The sequence below is a fragment of the Balaenoptera borealis genome, assembly GCF_965194805.1.
Source record: "Balaenoptera borealis genome assembly, chromosome: 18".
Classification (NCBI taxonomy): Eukaryota; Metazoa; Chordata; class Mammalia; order Artiodactyla; family Balaenopteridae; genus Balaenoptera; species Balaenoptera borealis.
This window is the reverse complement of record NC_138877.1, coordinates 40755953-40771046: the sequence shown is the minus strand read 5'-3', so window position 1 is coordinate 40771046 and position 15094 is coordinate 40755953. Positions and strand designations below refer to the sequence as shown.

Genomic DNA, 15094 nt, shown 5'->3' with positions numbered 1-15094 from the left:
GCTTACCTGGTGCTATCATATATATGAACATTAACTTTTCATTGCAGTCACTCACATCTCTAACATGGAAAATATTTCATTATCCTGCTTCAAAATCCAGTAAAAAGATAGATGTACTATTTTATAATAAAGAATCACAACAAAAAGAAAGAGAGAAATTCTAATTCTCATTGGTATGAAGGTGACTATTATAGCCTCCTTACTTGTACATTTATGTTGAAGGAATGGCCAAAAAAAAAAAAAAAAAAAAAAAAATGTGGACCAAAAGTCAGGGTAGGGTGTCCAGCTTGTATTCCAAGGGTTTCCTCAGACCCATGTAAATTTTTTTTGAACAATTTAGAAGGAAACTTAGCAAACAGACTAAAAACATGGGTCAATGCTAGAATTCAGTGATTCAGATTTTGCAAACTATAAAAACCATTCTGATAGATCTACAACTAATAACCGATTCTGACTGCTTCAAAACATTGCTTCAAAACAGATTGCTGTACTTAGGAGGCAAGCTCTTCAAATTGCTACTCAGCAACTTGCCTGGAAGAGCATCAATCCTCTTATATGTATTAAAAACTATCTTCTTAAATTTTGTGCCCTTTATACAATATAGCTAATGGTACTCATGCTTTCACAGTTTATTTTTAACTCAAACTAAAAAATAGCACAGACATTTGTCCAAATAGTCTTATAATGAGTCTCATTCTGTGTCAATAACATGTAGTAACATTCTGGTTTTAGGTATAAACCTTAGGACAAAGGAGACCATTTTCTTTTTTAATATTCAATAGAATTTTTGCATAAATACAAGCAATGTTATACTCCTCTAAATTGGAAATATTTACTTCTTAAATTTTTCTTATTAAAGATGATGTTTTAATTTAAAAAAAACATTTAGCAATTGCCTTCACATCTACGGTCTATGATTGCTGGCTTTTCTAACAATTTCCACTGGAAGCCCAATGGCTAATTGCAAAATTCTTGCCAGTACAAGTGCACCTGTGTTCTCTGTAGAATTGCTCCTCTTATTAAAACTTTTGTGAACATTTGTTTTGAAATTAATTTTTCCTCAATTTTTCATTGGCAAGTTTCTACAAAATCATATGAAGTCTTAGTAGGACTAGAAGGGCTCTGTCTCTTTGAAAAGAGTAGTTTCCAAAGGTAGCTTCTCTTAACTCTGTAATAATAAATCAAAAACAATACAAATATTGTTAATTCTCCATAAAGTACCCCAGCAAGGCAAATATTTCAGACATAAATAATGGAAAAGGGATCTATGAATACTCAAACAATGAAAAATGCAATATTTTATAAAATTATATTTTAAACATAGAATAACAAGATAATTTGGAGGGCACAAGTATTACTTGAATTGGATTTTACAGATAAGAAAAGAGTTAAAAGTTCTGGAAGAAATTATTATTGTAAGCTGCAGAAACTATGGATACTTTTTAACTTCATTATATATACATATATTTTAATTTTTTGAAATAACTTGTTTTTTATCAAGTTTGCTCATTACAAAAATTATGGATGATTCTAGCTTTAGATTACACTGTGTTTTCATTATTGGTTCTTAACACCTGCTTTCAAAGCAGTTTATGGCTGAAAAAAAAAATAAAATAAAGAGGCAACATTACAGCTCTCTCAAAGCTTTATATAAATGGTTCCATTTTTTCACTCATTTATGCTTTGAATACAAAGTCAGTGTGAAGCAGTAATTCTTTTTCTTTATTTTACTCTCAAAATGTCAATTTTGAAAACATAGCATGCAATTTTAGGGCTAGTTAGTCTAAGTTTCCTGTATCAGTGTTACTAGTAGTTTGAATAGATTACTGTGAGTGACTTGTTTAAATACTAAATAAATAAACTTACTTTAGGAGTTGTGGATGTATTAGATTTTCTTATATCTGCTACTTTTTATTGTATTGTCAAAAAATTGTAATTTTTCTTCCTAAGTCATCAGGTAACACCCTTAATTAACAATGGAAGAAGAGTGGAGGTAAACATTAACATATGGAGGGAGAGACCCTCAACCTGCAGGGTAAAGGCTCTAAGGAGGTATGAAGAGCAAACTAATCTTTTCATAAAGAGTATTTCAGGCAGAAGGCACCTGGATTCTGGCAGAAGTATCCTCAATCTCAGTTGAAATTACCTTATCTGGGAAAGAATGCTGGGTCTTAGAGGCTCTTCTAAGCATTCTGAATTACGGGAACAATTTACTGTCTTCCACTTTGCTTATTTGTGCTCATGGAAGATGTTTTGCTATTGGTCTAAAGCTATAGGTCCAATGCAGGGTACACCTGGGACATTTCTTCTTCTACTCATGCAAGACAACATGCAGTCTTTTTCTGATAATGGGCTCACTAAGCCAGCAAGAAAAGTGGCTGGCTCAAAAATTGTGAAGTTGTGAGTGTCCCAAGGCCTCTGTTCATTTTTACAATGATTTTGACAGGAAGATAAAAGGATTCCAAATATTATTTATTAAACTGAGAAAGTTACCTGGAAAGAATGAAAAAATAATTATAGAAAACCAAACTGAAATCTTTGAGTTTGGGAGTTGAAAAATGGAGAGTAATGAGAGGTTGCACTAGGTGAATAGTATTATTTATGTTTAAATGTTCTCGCCAGAATTGCAATGTGTTTTCCTGGTTGGAAAAAACAATGAATAAGCATGGTTCCATAATGCATATTGATCATTCAAAAGCACATTGCAAACTAAAAGGCAAAACAACTTAGTCAAGGCTCTTAAAACACAGGCGGGGAATTATGCCAGTAAAGGAAGCCGCTTTGTAGGGAACATAGGGATATATTAGCTTTTGAATGAAGAGGTTAACCACTGAAGCACTTTTTAGAAGGGGTGGAAAGACAGCAGACCTTGGAAAAAGTAGATAATTCTTTATGGTTAAGGACAGGCCTCCACAAGAGTCCACATAGGGTATTTTCAAGAATTACCTAATTAGAAAGAGTGAAAATTTACAAAAGACAGTATTAATATTGTTTTTAAGAAGCCATTATATTTTTCTCATGATTCTAACTTTGCACAGCTTTTTACATATAAATTTCATCTCAGGACAAATTGGAAGAAGATATATTCTCCTCTCTTTCTGCTCTTCTTTCCTGATAAGAAAAAGTTCCAACAGTTTTTAAAGTATTTTATCAAAATTATAATTTCATCTGTCTTGCCTTGATATTATGAGTTCCATGACAGATCACTTTTTCATTCATTTTTGCATAATCAGTGTTTAAGTCAAAATATTTATTGAATAAATCAAGAAATTGATAAAAAATATATTAACAGACTTGTTTAAAATTACAGAATTCATATAAGCTATTTTTAGAAGCTAATTTGATTTCAGGCCAACATGATTTTGCCAGAATTATCTTTCTGATTAATTCAACTCTAATAGTCAACCTTTAAGTTAAGAAAGAATAAAAATCTTTGAAGATGTCAAAATTTGTCTAGCCCTTATTTAAATTTATAGGTAATCCATCAAAATTAAGGTGTCATTTATTCTAAGGTGTCAATGTATGTGTATTGTAAATAGGTATTAAAATGACATATTTTTCAATGTAGAGGAGTAACAGGTATTATTAAAATATTCAGAAGAAAAACATATTAAGAATGAAAGTACAAGAAAGGAAAGTTTAAAATTTGTAGTCTCATAAGTCCTAGGTTAACTAACTTTAATAGTTAAACATCTTTATCTTTTTCTCTACATTTCTCATTTTAAAAATGAATTCATTCTATATATATAGTGTTTTGCTTATTAAAATGCAACCAGATAGCACATTAATCCTTAGCAGTGCTCAGGAGTACTGGGAGAGGATTGAGGGACTGGTTGGGGGAGGGGAGAAAAATGTAAATTATCTGGGAGTGGAAATGAAAACAAAACAAAAAAAGAACACATGTAATTAAAGGAAAGATGGGAGTGGGTATCAAGAACAAATTCACCTGTTTCATCATTTTGCTTCAGGTACACATTCTAGGAATACTCTACAGAAATGAAAATGAAGTTCTTCTACCTGTGGCAACATGGAAGAATCTTATAAATATGATATTGAATGAAAGAAGCCAGTTACAAAAAAAAAAGTATTGTTCAATTCCATTTCTATAGAGATTTTTAAAAAGACAAAGGTAATTTATGGTGTTAGAAGTCAGGAAAGTGGTCAGGGAGGGTGTTATAACTGGGAGAGGGGACAAGGGAGCTTTTTTTTAATGCTGATAGTATCCTGTTTCTTGATCTAGCTCATAGGATGACAAACATTTTCTGTAAAAAGCCAGATAGTAAATATTCCAGGCTTTGCAGGTGATATAATCTCTGTCTCAACTACTCAGCTCTGTTCTAGTGCAAAGGCAACTATAGATAATATGTAAATAAATAGGTATTGCTGTGTAAAAAAAAAAAAAAATTCATTCTATGTATATAGTGTTTTTCTTACTTTAAAATACATAATAACTGTTTATTATAAAATGTTTGTTACTTTTTTTTCCCCCACAATTCATTTACTGAATTGGAGAGGTGATTTAACAATAGATTATGAGATAAGGCTGGGAGAGAAGAGTTCTTGCTTTCTCTCCCAGGAGACAGTTGTGTCATGGATGCTTGTAAATTTTCCAAAATAGCCATCTGCGGTTGGGCAAGCTGGGCCTGAAGCTGGAGATTGGCATACATACATTCTAGGAGTCCCAGGTATTCCTTGGGCTTGTGGTCAATTCCCGAGGGCAGCTTTGTGGCCAGGATTTTCAGGAAAGTAGCTGATGGGGAACTTGCTTGAAGATTAATAACGCTGGGGGAGGGTTTGTCTTGACAAAGAGGCACAGCATTACCTTCCTCTTTGGCTCTTCTGTTAGTAGGATGACTAGAGCGCTGCTCCATCTGAACACCAACAGGTGTGGTGCCTGCAGTGTTCATTGAAAGCCTCAATCCCAGCACCCACCCTTGTAGCTGATACACATGCGCAGTCATTCGTTACTTTTTTAAAAGAACATAGCACAAAAGATAAAACATAGGCACAAAATCAGCTACACAGTGGTAACACTAATGCTATATAGTAAAATACTATAGTATTACATAGTATTATATAATATTAAAGCATTATATTATATTATAGTATTATATATAAATATATGTAGTAAAAGCACATATATATGTTCTTTAACCTATCTTTCTAGAAACATTCAAAATGGATTTATTGAGGTAAAACTGACAGGGAATAAGATGCGCATGTTTAAAATGTAACTTGGTAAGTTTTGAAATGTGGGTATACCTGCGAAACCATTACCACAATCAAAGTAGTGGACATCTCAAACATCAACAAAAGTTCCCTCAAGCCTTTGTAACCACTCCTTCCCACCTTCCCCTAGTAATATGCAGTCTACTGTTTCAAGAATGGAATTGCTTTTAACTTAGCACATAGTGGAATTCAACAAGTGGAAACTGAGTAGATCAATATTAATCTCATGCTCCGACATGTTTTTTTTTCCAAAGAGAATATTTTAATTTTTGATGCCAATGGCAAGATCATAATTATGTACTTTTGAATGTGCTCCTGCGGTCTGGAGAGAAAAATAAAACAAAGGGGCTTCCCTCAATAGAAATAGAGATTTTTGAATACTTAATGAAGAGTAAGGAAACATTCATATCAGTTTTTCTTGGTCATCTCATGAATTATATTTGAAATGACTTGGTTTTGATTTTTCATTACATTTGTCCAATATTCTAGTAGTGTCCTATAACAGATGGCTTGGCTTTTCACAGAAGAGTTAAGATAAAATATACTAAACATTTTCACATGTCCATTTAGAAGAGAAAGTTAGAATACAGTACCATAGTAAACAATAACTTCTTCCCTAGCATGTGTACACACACACATACTCACACAGACACACGTTTATTACATATTTTACTGATATAAAGAATGAATAGCTCACAATTTACAAATCACATATTTCATGCTAAATTTCATATAACCAAATGATTCTTACAGAATATTTTCATTTAACTGGCAAATGACAAATGAGTATACTTCGGACATGAATCTTTCTGATATTTTCATTTATGTTAATAGGCAAAACAGAAGTAAAAGAGAAGTAAGACATATTTCAGAACTTCACTCATTCATCAACAATGTAAGCACTTATTTGTTTAATCAGGTAGTAGTTTTCAAATGTTGGAAGAGCATTTCATCATTTTCTTCTACTATGTGCAAGTAATGGCTACAGATATGACACATTTTAAGTTTATTCTGTATTAATATTTTCTCCATCACTCTCAAGTTTAGATAATCAACAAAGCACTAAATCAAGCCCTGCGTATTTGATAATTTCTATGGTGTGAGTCCTTCAAGCTACCAACATGATATTATAGAGCATGGAGTTGAAAAGGGATGCACAGACGGTGCATTACATACTATCTGTACCATACACTTACAATAGATGGAACAACTTCGAGATCACTGACAAGAGTAAAAGTTGGTAAAGCAATGATTTTAATATAATTTACTTAATCATAAGTTCTTATATATTAATTTTTAACAATGACTGTGTTTAGTAACTGGATCACAAAATTCCTGAAAATTTACCAGGTTTTAACAGCTCCAGTGCACTGTTGCCCATAGAGTGTTGCACTCCTAAACATGGAAATTATGACCAATGGCCATTGAGTATGGTGGGAGTTAGCCTATTCTAATAGAAACTTTTGCTCTTTAATAGTTAATCATCTGTTTTTGGTCAATCTTTGCTAAAGTTAACTAGTTTTCACCAGACTATAAAGTTCTATATCGTTTGATCTAAAAGATTAAATGTTTTCTCATCATCCATTTGCATTAAAATACACTGATTTGAAGGTAAAATACAAATTTCTCATTCGGTTGGCTTCCTGATAAAGAATTTAGAGTAGTACATGGGCTGACAGTTACATGCAGGTTTTGTTTTTCTGAAGGGCCAAGGGAGCAATTTTGGCAACCAGAGCTACTGTTATCCCTATCACTTCTCTTCCTCCTCATCTTCCTCTTTTTTTTTTTTTTTTTTCTTTTTTCTCCTCCAGATAGAAACCCTCATAAAATGGGACATTCTTAAAATATAGTCTGGTCTGTTATTGATATAATTTATTTTCTTTGTTTATATTCTTTCTGAGTCTATATAAAGAATATGGTCTTTGCCTAAAAATTGCACTGAAGTATGCATATGTACCAGTCCAGCCTGTTTTTCTTTTAAGTGTTTCCCAACTGCCTTTTTCTTAAGCTACTTTCTTTTTCTGTTGGCTGCTTGTAACCATGACAACAACCTGTGCTTAGCCATTGTGAGTCTTTCTCCATCCAGGAGCTTTGGAGAGCCTGGCAAAATGCTAGGGATATGTGTTGATTCAGATCTTTGAGAGGGTCCATTTAGTTGTCCAGTCTTTGATCCAAATTGAGAGTTCTTTTGTCTGTTTGCTTCACCTCAGGCAAACTATCTTTCATTTACTTATTTCAAATTCTTGACTTGGCTGTTAGGTGTCACTTCAAGTAACTGTTAAAATCAAAAGATTCACTTCAGGGCTTCCCTGGTGGTGCAGTGGTTGAGAATCTGCCTGCCAATGCAGGGGACACGGGTTCGAGCCCTGGTCTGGGAAGATCCCACATGCCGCGGAGCAACTAGGCCCGTGAGCCACAACTACTGAGCCTGCGTGTCTGGAGCTTGTGCTCCGCAACAAGAGAGGCCGCGATAGTGAGAGGCCCGCGCACCGCGATGAAGAGTGGCCCCCGCTTGCCGCAGCTAGAGAAAGCCCTCACACAGAAACGAAGACCCAACACAGCCAAAAATAAATAAATAAATAATAAAAATAAAGGTATTCCTTTAAAAAAAAAAAGCCTATGTCACTTTATAAAAAAAAAAAAAAAGATTCACTTCAAATATGTCTTTATTTTATGTTCTTTCCCATTTCCTGGAAGTTGATTATGTTGGCATATAGAAGATGCAGTTTACTCTAGAATTTCTGGCGTGCCTTTGAAGTTTTGAAATTGTGTTACAAAGGACGCTAATGTGATTGCTTTTTTATGGGTAATGGAAGGCAAATGGCAGTTGGTGGAGAAGAGAAAAAGGAGTGTGGGAGGGGAGTACCAATTTAGAACAGGTGTTGATCATTTTTACCTAGATTAAGTAGTACAACTATAAACAAACCGTCTTCTAAAATAAAGCCTCAAAGTTAAAAAGGCTAAAAGAAAGGCTTTCCATGAGAGCACCCCCAATCCCCTTCCTAAAACAGAAATGTTCACTGTAAAACAGAAGTTGCAAATTTGTTAAGAGTGGTTGGTTGGAAATAAGAGCTGAAAGAGAAAACTGCATTGCAGTGATTGGCTTGATTTGGTGAATAAATTGCTATTTTCAGATTCAATTTGTATCAATAGGCAAACTCTGTACACCTGCAGACCCTGTCGCAGTATCAGGGCACTGAAGCAGCTGATCTTAAATAATCCGTTTCCCTTTCAACAAAAATTGCACCCCCATTCCTGAAGCCTCAACCTAGGAGAGGAGCCTTTGATGTCTGATTGGCAAGCAATACTCTTTTCTATCACTAATGGAAAGAACACCACGGTTTGTAAATTTAAAGACTATCTCAGAAAAGTCGGCCTCCCTGTTTTTAAAAGAGCTGAGGGTGTTGAATTGTTGGAAAGATTCATCTCTATTAAATGTGACTGAACAGTGGGAGAGTAAGATACTGTTTCCTGCAAGAAAGTAAAGAAACCACATTTTGGTAATTTACAATGCTCAGTGTAGCAGGTTGAGTTAAACAGGTGTTCACAGAAGTCATGCATATTTCCTGGCTGAGGAGACAGGTAGCAAAGGTATTTTACATGCTTTTCACCATGGAGGGGGAGGGTTTGGGGTGGAATACCCTAGTCTTCCTAGGCTCTGATTCAGGTGCCTAATTAGAGACCTCCTTGTCCATCCTAGCACTTGGAGGCTGGAGCATTTTCATGAAATGAAGAAATCTTCCATTTTGAGGCCATAATAGATACAAATTAATTAATTCATAAATACTTTTTCTAACTTTCCAATTGGTGAATATTAACAAAAATGCAAGGGATATATTTCATACACATATATTGAAAGAAAGAGAACAAAAATTTACCTTTGAAAATGACATCATAATTAGTGTAAAAAGTGCCACCTCCACATCCTTTAGTACGTTCATCGTAGCATGTACAATTTTTAAACCCAGAGATATAAAAGGAGAAAATATGTGATTTATTTCAATGACACTTTTCTAGTATCAAAAACTTTTATGGGTACTTGAATAAAATAAAGCTACACTACTTGTCACTAAGTATGCACTCAAGTATTTAATGATTCCTTTTTTCCTGTTACATTCATTTATTAAATATTTATTGAGTGTCTGGTACTCAGGCACTGTGCTAGGTGAGAGAAATAAAACTCTTGAGTGGTTCCTGCAGAAATCCACTTAATCTTCTAAAGAGGGCTTATAGGTAGAGCAAAATATTCTTCCTTGTATGCTAGTAGTTGTGCAGTATAGCAATATAACTTAAGCAGTTGTCATTTTGCGTCTTGAGTTTGAAGCTTGACTAGGTCTGCATTGGGTAACATAAGAATGAATTGCACATTGCATGACAAGAAATGGAAAGGGAGACTGAAAATTTGATAAAGGAATAGGTTTCTTTTATTTCATGTAGGCAAAGGGGAAAAAAAGAGAATAGAAATGCCAAATTATAATGTGCAGATATTTATATAATGAAGACGTTCACACTTAATTGTACACTTTGTTTGAATTGCCTAGTTTTACCTCAGTTTTCTTCTACTTATTTTCACTGGTGTTTTAACTGAAGATAGAAATCTCACATATTCAGATTTTGTGGGCTCAAAGCATTTCATACACCAAATAAAAATTTTCCAAAGTCCCATATGATTCAGGTTAGCAAATGACAGATACACAATCCATTTAAAACCAAACACATTGTTACTGGTGTTATTATGATGATTCTATTCCCATTACTCTGCATATGATATAACAGGCTGGATTGATTTATTTGACCTCTTGTCAGATATTTGTTTATTGACTGAAATCTACATGGCATTTTTCCCTGTGGGGATTTGGCTAGTATATAAAAGCAACATGCCAACTACATATTTTACTGTTTTTATTTTTCCAGCTGCTTTCTTTTTTTTTTTAATTAATTAATTAATTTATTTATTTATTTTTGGCTGTGTTGGATCTTCGTTTCTGTGCGAGGGCTTTCTCTAGTTGCGGCGAGCGGGGGCCACTCTTCATCGCGGTGCGCGGGCCTCTCACTATCGCGGCCTCTCTTGTTGCGGAGCACAGGCTCCAGACGCGCAGGCTCAGTAGTTGTGGCTCACGGGCCCAGATGCTCCGCGGCATGTGGGATCTTCCCAGACCAGGGCTCGAACCCGTGTCCCCTGCATTGGCAGGCAGATTCTCAACCACTGCGCCACCAGGGAAGCCCCCAGCTGCTTTCTTGATGGACAGTCTGTTCCTGATTTTTGTCTTTGCTTTGCAATCAGTTTGGGAAGAAAGGAATATCTGCATTTCAGCTCCCAGTGTGGGGACACTTTTTCAGGGGTTCAGGCCTCCTGATCCATATTTTTCCTCCTTAGTAATCCAGACAGATATAGGTATTGCTTGGGTTGCTATGGATTCAACAAAGCTTTACTTGAGCAGTGAATCCAAAAATAATTTTGCCTGTCAATGTACTTCTCTCCTATTTAACTGCAGCTTGTCAGTGGCTGGTGGGGAGAAGGCAGGTGGTGGATGCATTGACATTAGTCACACATGACATAACATAGTCAAACTGGGATAAGTGAGTATCACACAACCAAATAAAAGCTTTGTTGTTGTTTTTTTCTGTATTTTTTTTTTTTACAGATGGATTCTGCCTATGAGCAGTACTTGACTTTTAGAAAAAAGAAACATACACTACACACACAGACTAAAAACATAACTTTGTACATGTGCATCCTGAATTATAGAATATAATAGTCAGTCTTATTTGCCGAAAACTGATAAAAAATATTTTCACTCAAACTTAGAAAATGGATTCAAAAGAATTCATAGTTTGCAGATGATTGAGAGAGTGTGTCCAATAAAGAAAATTATTAGACAAAAGCCACCTGATCCAGCTACCATACCCATCCAGGCACTCTTCTTTCCCAATTAACTGTCTGTCATGTGGGCAAAACAGTTTGAACTTTGTCCCTGGAGTGCACCTGGTACTCCCCTTTGCTGCCTCTGAAGCTCTGCTCTGTTCCCTCCAGGATTCTCCAGACGCTTCCTCTCTTCCCTCCAGATATCTGTGTCTTCTCTAACACGTCCACTGTCTACTATAGCTTGAGGTTATTCTTCTTCTCCTGAAGCATTCACTGAATACATCCCCTGGCCATCGCGATGTTCCGGCCCTAGGAAGACACCAATGAAAGAATACATGAGCCTTCCCTCATGACCTTACAATATTGTGGGAGAGCCACAAAAAGTAAAGATTACAATGGAAATATATAGATAGCAAAAAGAAAGGACCTACTGCCTGAAAGAAGGTGTTGGGAAAGGCCTCACAGGCAATTATTTGAACTGACATTTTGAAAAAGAGAAGATTCTCATGTGAACTTTGTGAGGGAGGGCATTTCAAGAAAAGGAGAAAACATATGTCAAGAATAATGGGGCTGTTCAAGGAGCAGTACTCAGTTTAGGACTACGTAAGGGAAAAGTGAGAAACAGGCAAGGCAGGTGAGGATGATTGTCATGAGACTAGATACTTGTGAAGTCATGAGATCAGGAATGTTCTTATTTGCCAAATAAGTGAAGTTCAAACTTTATAACCATTTCAATTTAGGGGGGAGGGGGTGACATGCTCATATTTAAATTTCAGAAAGAACATTTAGTTATCAGGATGCATTATTGAGTTTAGAGGCAGAGAGAATAGAACAGGGGGCATTACAATGTCGAAGTAAGGGATGAGAGAGTGCTGAGGTGTTTGGAAGACTGTGTATGGAGCTTGAAAACATATGGAGAATGAAAAGAAGGGGGGGTCTAGGAGAGAGATGGCAAATAATACTGTGAATACTATCTCTTCCCTCCTTGTACTCATAGGCACTGTGCTAACCAATCAGAGTAATCACTGTAACTAAACCTGGTTGTGGCTCAAGAAAACAACCCTTCTGAAAGCCACCCCCAATTAATCAGAGAGGCCAAGTGAGGGGACATATATTTGCTACTACTGAGATAAGGTGACTCCTAGTTTATCGATTCACTGGGGAATCTCATGTGAGAATATGTTCAGTTTATTAAGTAACTCATTATTTGGCCATACCATTTATTGTCATGCCACATATTTTATTTGTGTTCCTCTTGAAATGCAATATGAATCTCTCATTCTTAATTAATTTTACCCATTTATAACTCTTTTTCTAACTAAATTGCAGGTTCATTTGAAACCCCGAAGATGTTATTTACCAACATAACTTTTGTTTTTTTCAAACATACTTTGCACATAATTAGCAATTAGTCCATGTTCGCTGAATGGATTTGTTAGCCATTTTGACTATCACAAGGCAATGTCTACAGAATGGTGACACACAAAACATACTGCATGTTAGTGATAGGTGAATTGCTTCAAATCAAACAAAATTTGGTAAAATCAAAAAAATAAACAGTAACAGTAAAGAGTTGGATTACTACTAATCAAATGAAGGTATGTAAATATGTCTAGGTTAGAATATTCTTAAATCCAGCTGAGTTGTGTATCTGTGGGTCTTTGAAGTTGTAATTTTCTCTCACCTACACCATTACTTCTAAATTAATATGTACTTTCTGGAGTATCAGTCTGAGATTATTGGATTTGTAATTTTCTCTGTGCACAGCAAAAACTTTTAACATTTCTGTCCCTACTTCACTACTGATAAACTCGTATGCACTATAGTTTTAATTACTCATAGACTGTTCAAAGCAAGAATTTTCTTAAATTCCTGGAGATTTTGTAATTCTCGTTCTGTGAGAAGTTGTTGAAGACAGGCAGTATTTTACATTTGGGATACATTTAAGTTCTAAAAATACTAATACAGTAAAAATGTTTTAACTATGATTTATCCTTCATAATCCCCCTTCAGAATTGAAACAAAAAATGTAAAAATAGAACTGTCTCCTCAGTAAACCTGGGATCATGGGCACATGCACAGTAACAGGTGGGTACCTCTCCTTTTCCCCTCACGGTGCCCATCTGCTGGTACCCATCTGCCTTATCTTTGTAAACAGGGATATTTTAAACTGTAAGGGAATATCAATGTCTGTAAATTTCTTAGAGAGCAAGATTTATTTAGATTCCCAAAAGTGACAGTATAATTCACTTAAAGTGAAACTTCATTTATAGTAAAGCCGAATGAACATTCAGATATCTAAAATGTATTGTGTTGTTTAAATTGCATTTTTGGTTTATACAGAGCCACTTTTCTTGGAGCAGGTTTTGCTTATGAAATCAAATTGAATTCTACTCTATTTCTGTCCAACAGATCATGGTTCTGCCCTAAATGAAATCATTCTATTTTTCTAAACAGAGGAAGACACGACATGGCCAGCTTTGTCTGGCTCGCTCCTGATTCACATTTGCCCAGTATCAGCAGCTTCTTCTTTGTATACTATGGCTATTTCAATAGCATTCACATTGTTAAATTCAGAACTATTGCAGGTTGCACTGATTGTATTGCCCTTCTGAGAGTGCTAGAAATGCTCTCAGAGGACAAAAAAATGTCTTGTAGAAAATATCATTGAGCACTTAATGGGTGCCCTTGGGTCCTATGTAGTAGGTGCTATTACTGAAAAAGACTGCTGTGCAAAGAGTACACCCTTGGAGGCTTATACGGTGAATTATCATGTGGAACCTACACATAAATGTAATAATATGAAAGAGAAAATGCTTTTATATCAAATCAATATTGTTATATGAGACTACTGCTAAAATATTAGCCATGAAACAAGTCAAATGTGCTTGTATTCTGGTTTGGATGCGTAGTAGTTTCGGTGGTGTAATGGGTCAGTGAATTATTGGAGAGAATATGGGGAAAGTACAAATAAAATTTACTGAGTTGAGACCAAAACTCATTTTCAAGAAGTTCATTTGCTGAGCTCTATAGAAGACTTGTAGGATTGTAAAGCTTGAGGTAAATTGGCAAGATGATTGGGGAAATGACACAATAACTTCCTCTCATCGAGGCTTTGAGCCAATCTACTTATTTGTGGATCCAATTTATCAAATTCATCTCAAATTATATAGCTTGCTTTTCCTGAGTAGCTTAAATTGTCTTACAGACATTATCTCATTTGTCCTCATAAAGAGATGGGAAGCTACTGTTGAATGAATGCTTCATGGAGTGTATATGTTAATGAATGGAAATTCAAAGTAAGTGTTTTTAATCCTTACTGTGTCACCCACTGGCTTTGTGACAATGAGAAGTAACTTAACCTCTATGAGTCTTATTTTCTTTATCTCTACCATGGGGAAATATTCAGACTTTTCACTTAATAGCATGGGCGGCGTATTGTAAAATGTCATGCCGATGCTCAACAACATTCTTAGAATTCTTCCAAAGAAAAGACATACACTAAATGTTAATAAACTTAAAACTACACTAAAGCATGTTTTGCTATTGAATTAACATCATCTAGAGGCAGCATATTCTTGTAGATATCAGAATGATTTTAATTACTGAAATTATTTTTTAAAACATTTATTGAGTCAGAAATACTTACCTGGAGCTGTGCTGGTGTGAGAATCACAGAGATGAATGATATGGCTGCCGCTTTCAGGAAGTTCTAACTAGAACAGACCTGGTAAGAACGTAATGAAACAGGAGTGGAGAGTTTTAAGTACTGGAGTGACCAATGTGCCATGGGAGCAGAGATGAAATAGAGATTCATTCTGCTTGGGTGGAATAAAAGGAACAATTATGCAGGAATAGAGAGTAGAAGAAGAGTTTGGGACCAAAATGTAAAGGATCTGAATAGCAGATGTAGACTGAACCCTTTTAACAGAACCATCAAAGTTTTTAAGCCTCTTGAGTCTGATCAATGTATTTAACCTGTTCTGTGTATCTGTAATT

The 15094-nt window shown here is 35.3% G+C and overlaps 1 protein-coding gene and 1 pseudogene across 6 annotated transcripts in view; one reads left to right on the top strand and one right to left on the bottom strand.

The window, feature by feature from the left end:
- PCDH9 (protocadherin 9) overlaps nt 1–15094 on the top strand; it is a 989134-nt gene that overhangs the window by 205822 nt on the left and 768218 nt on the right. The window lies entirely within an intron of this gene.
- Nucleotides 235–11508, bottom strand: LOC309615921 (TSSK6-activating co-chaperone protein pseudogene; annotated as a pseudogene). The gene has a single exon. The product of its transcript is annotated as a TSSK6-activating co-chaperone protein pseudogene (transcript).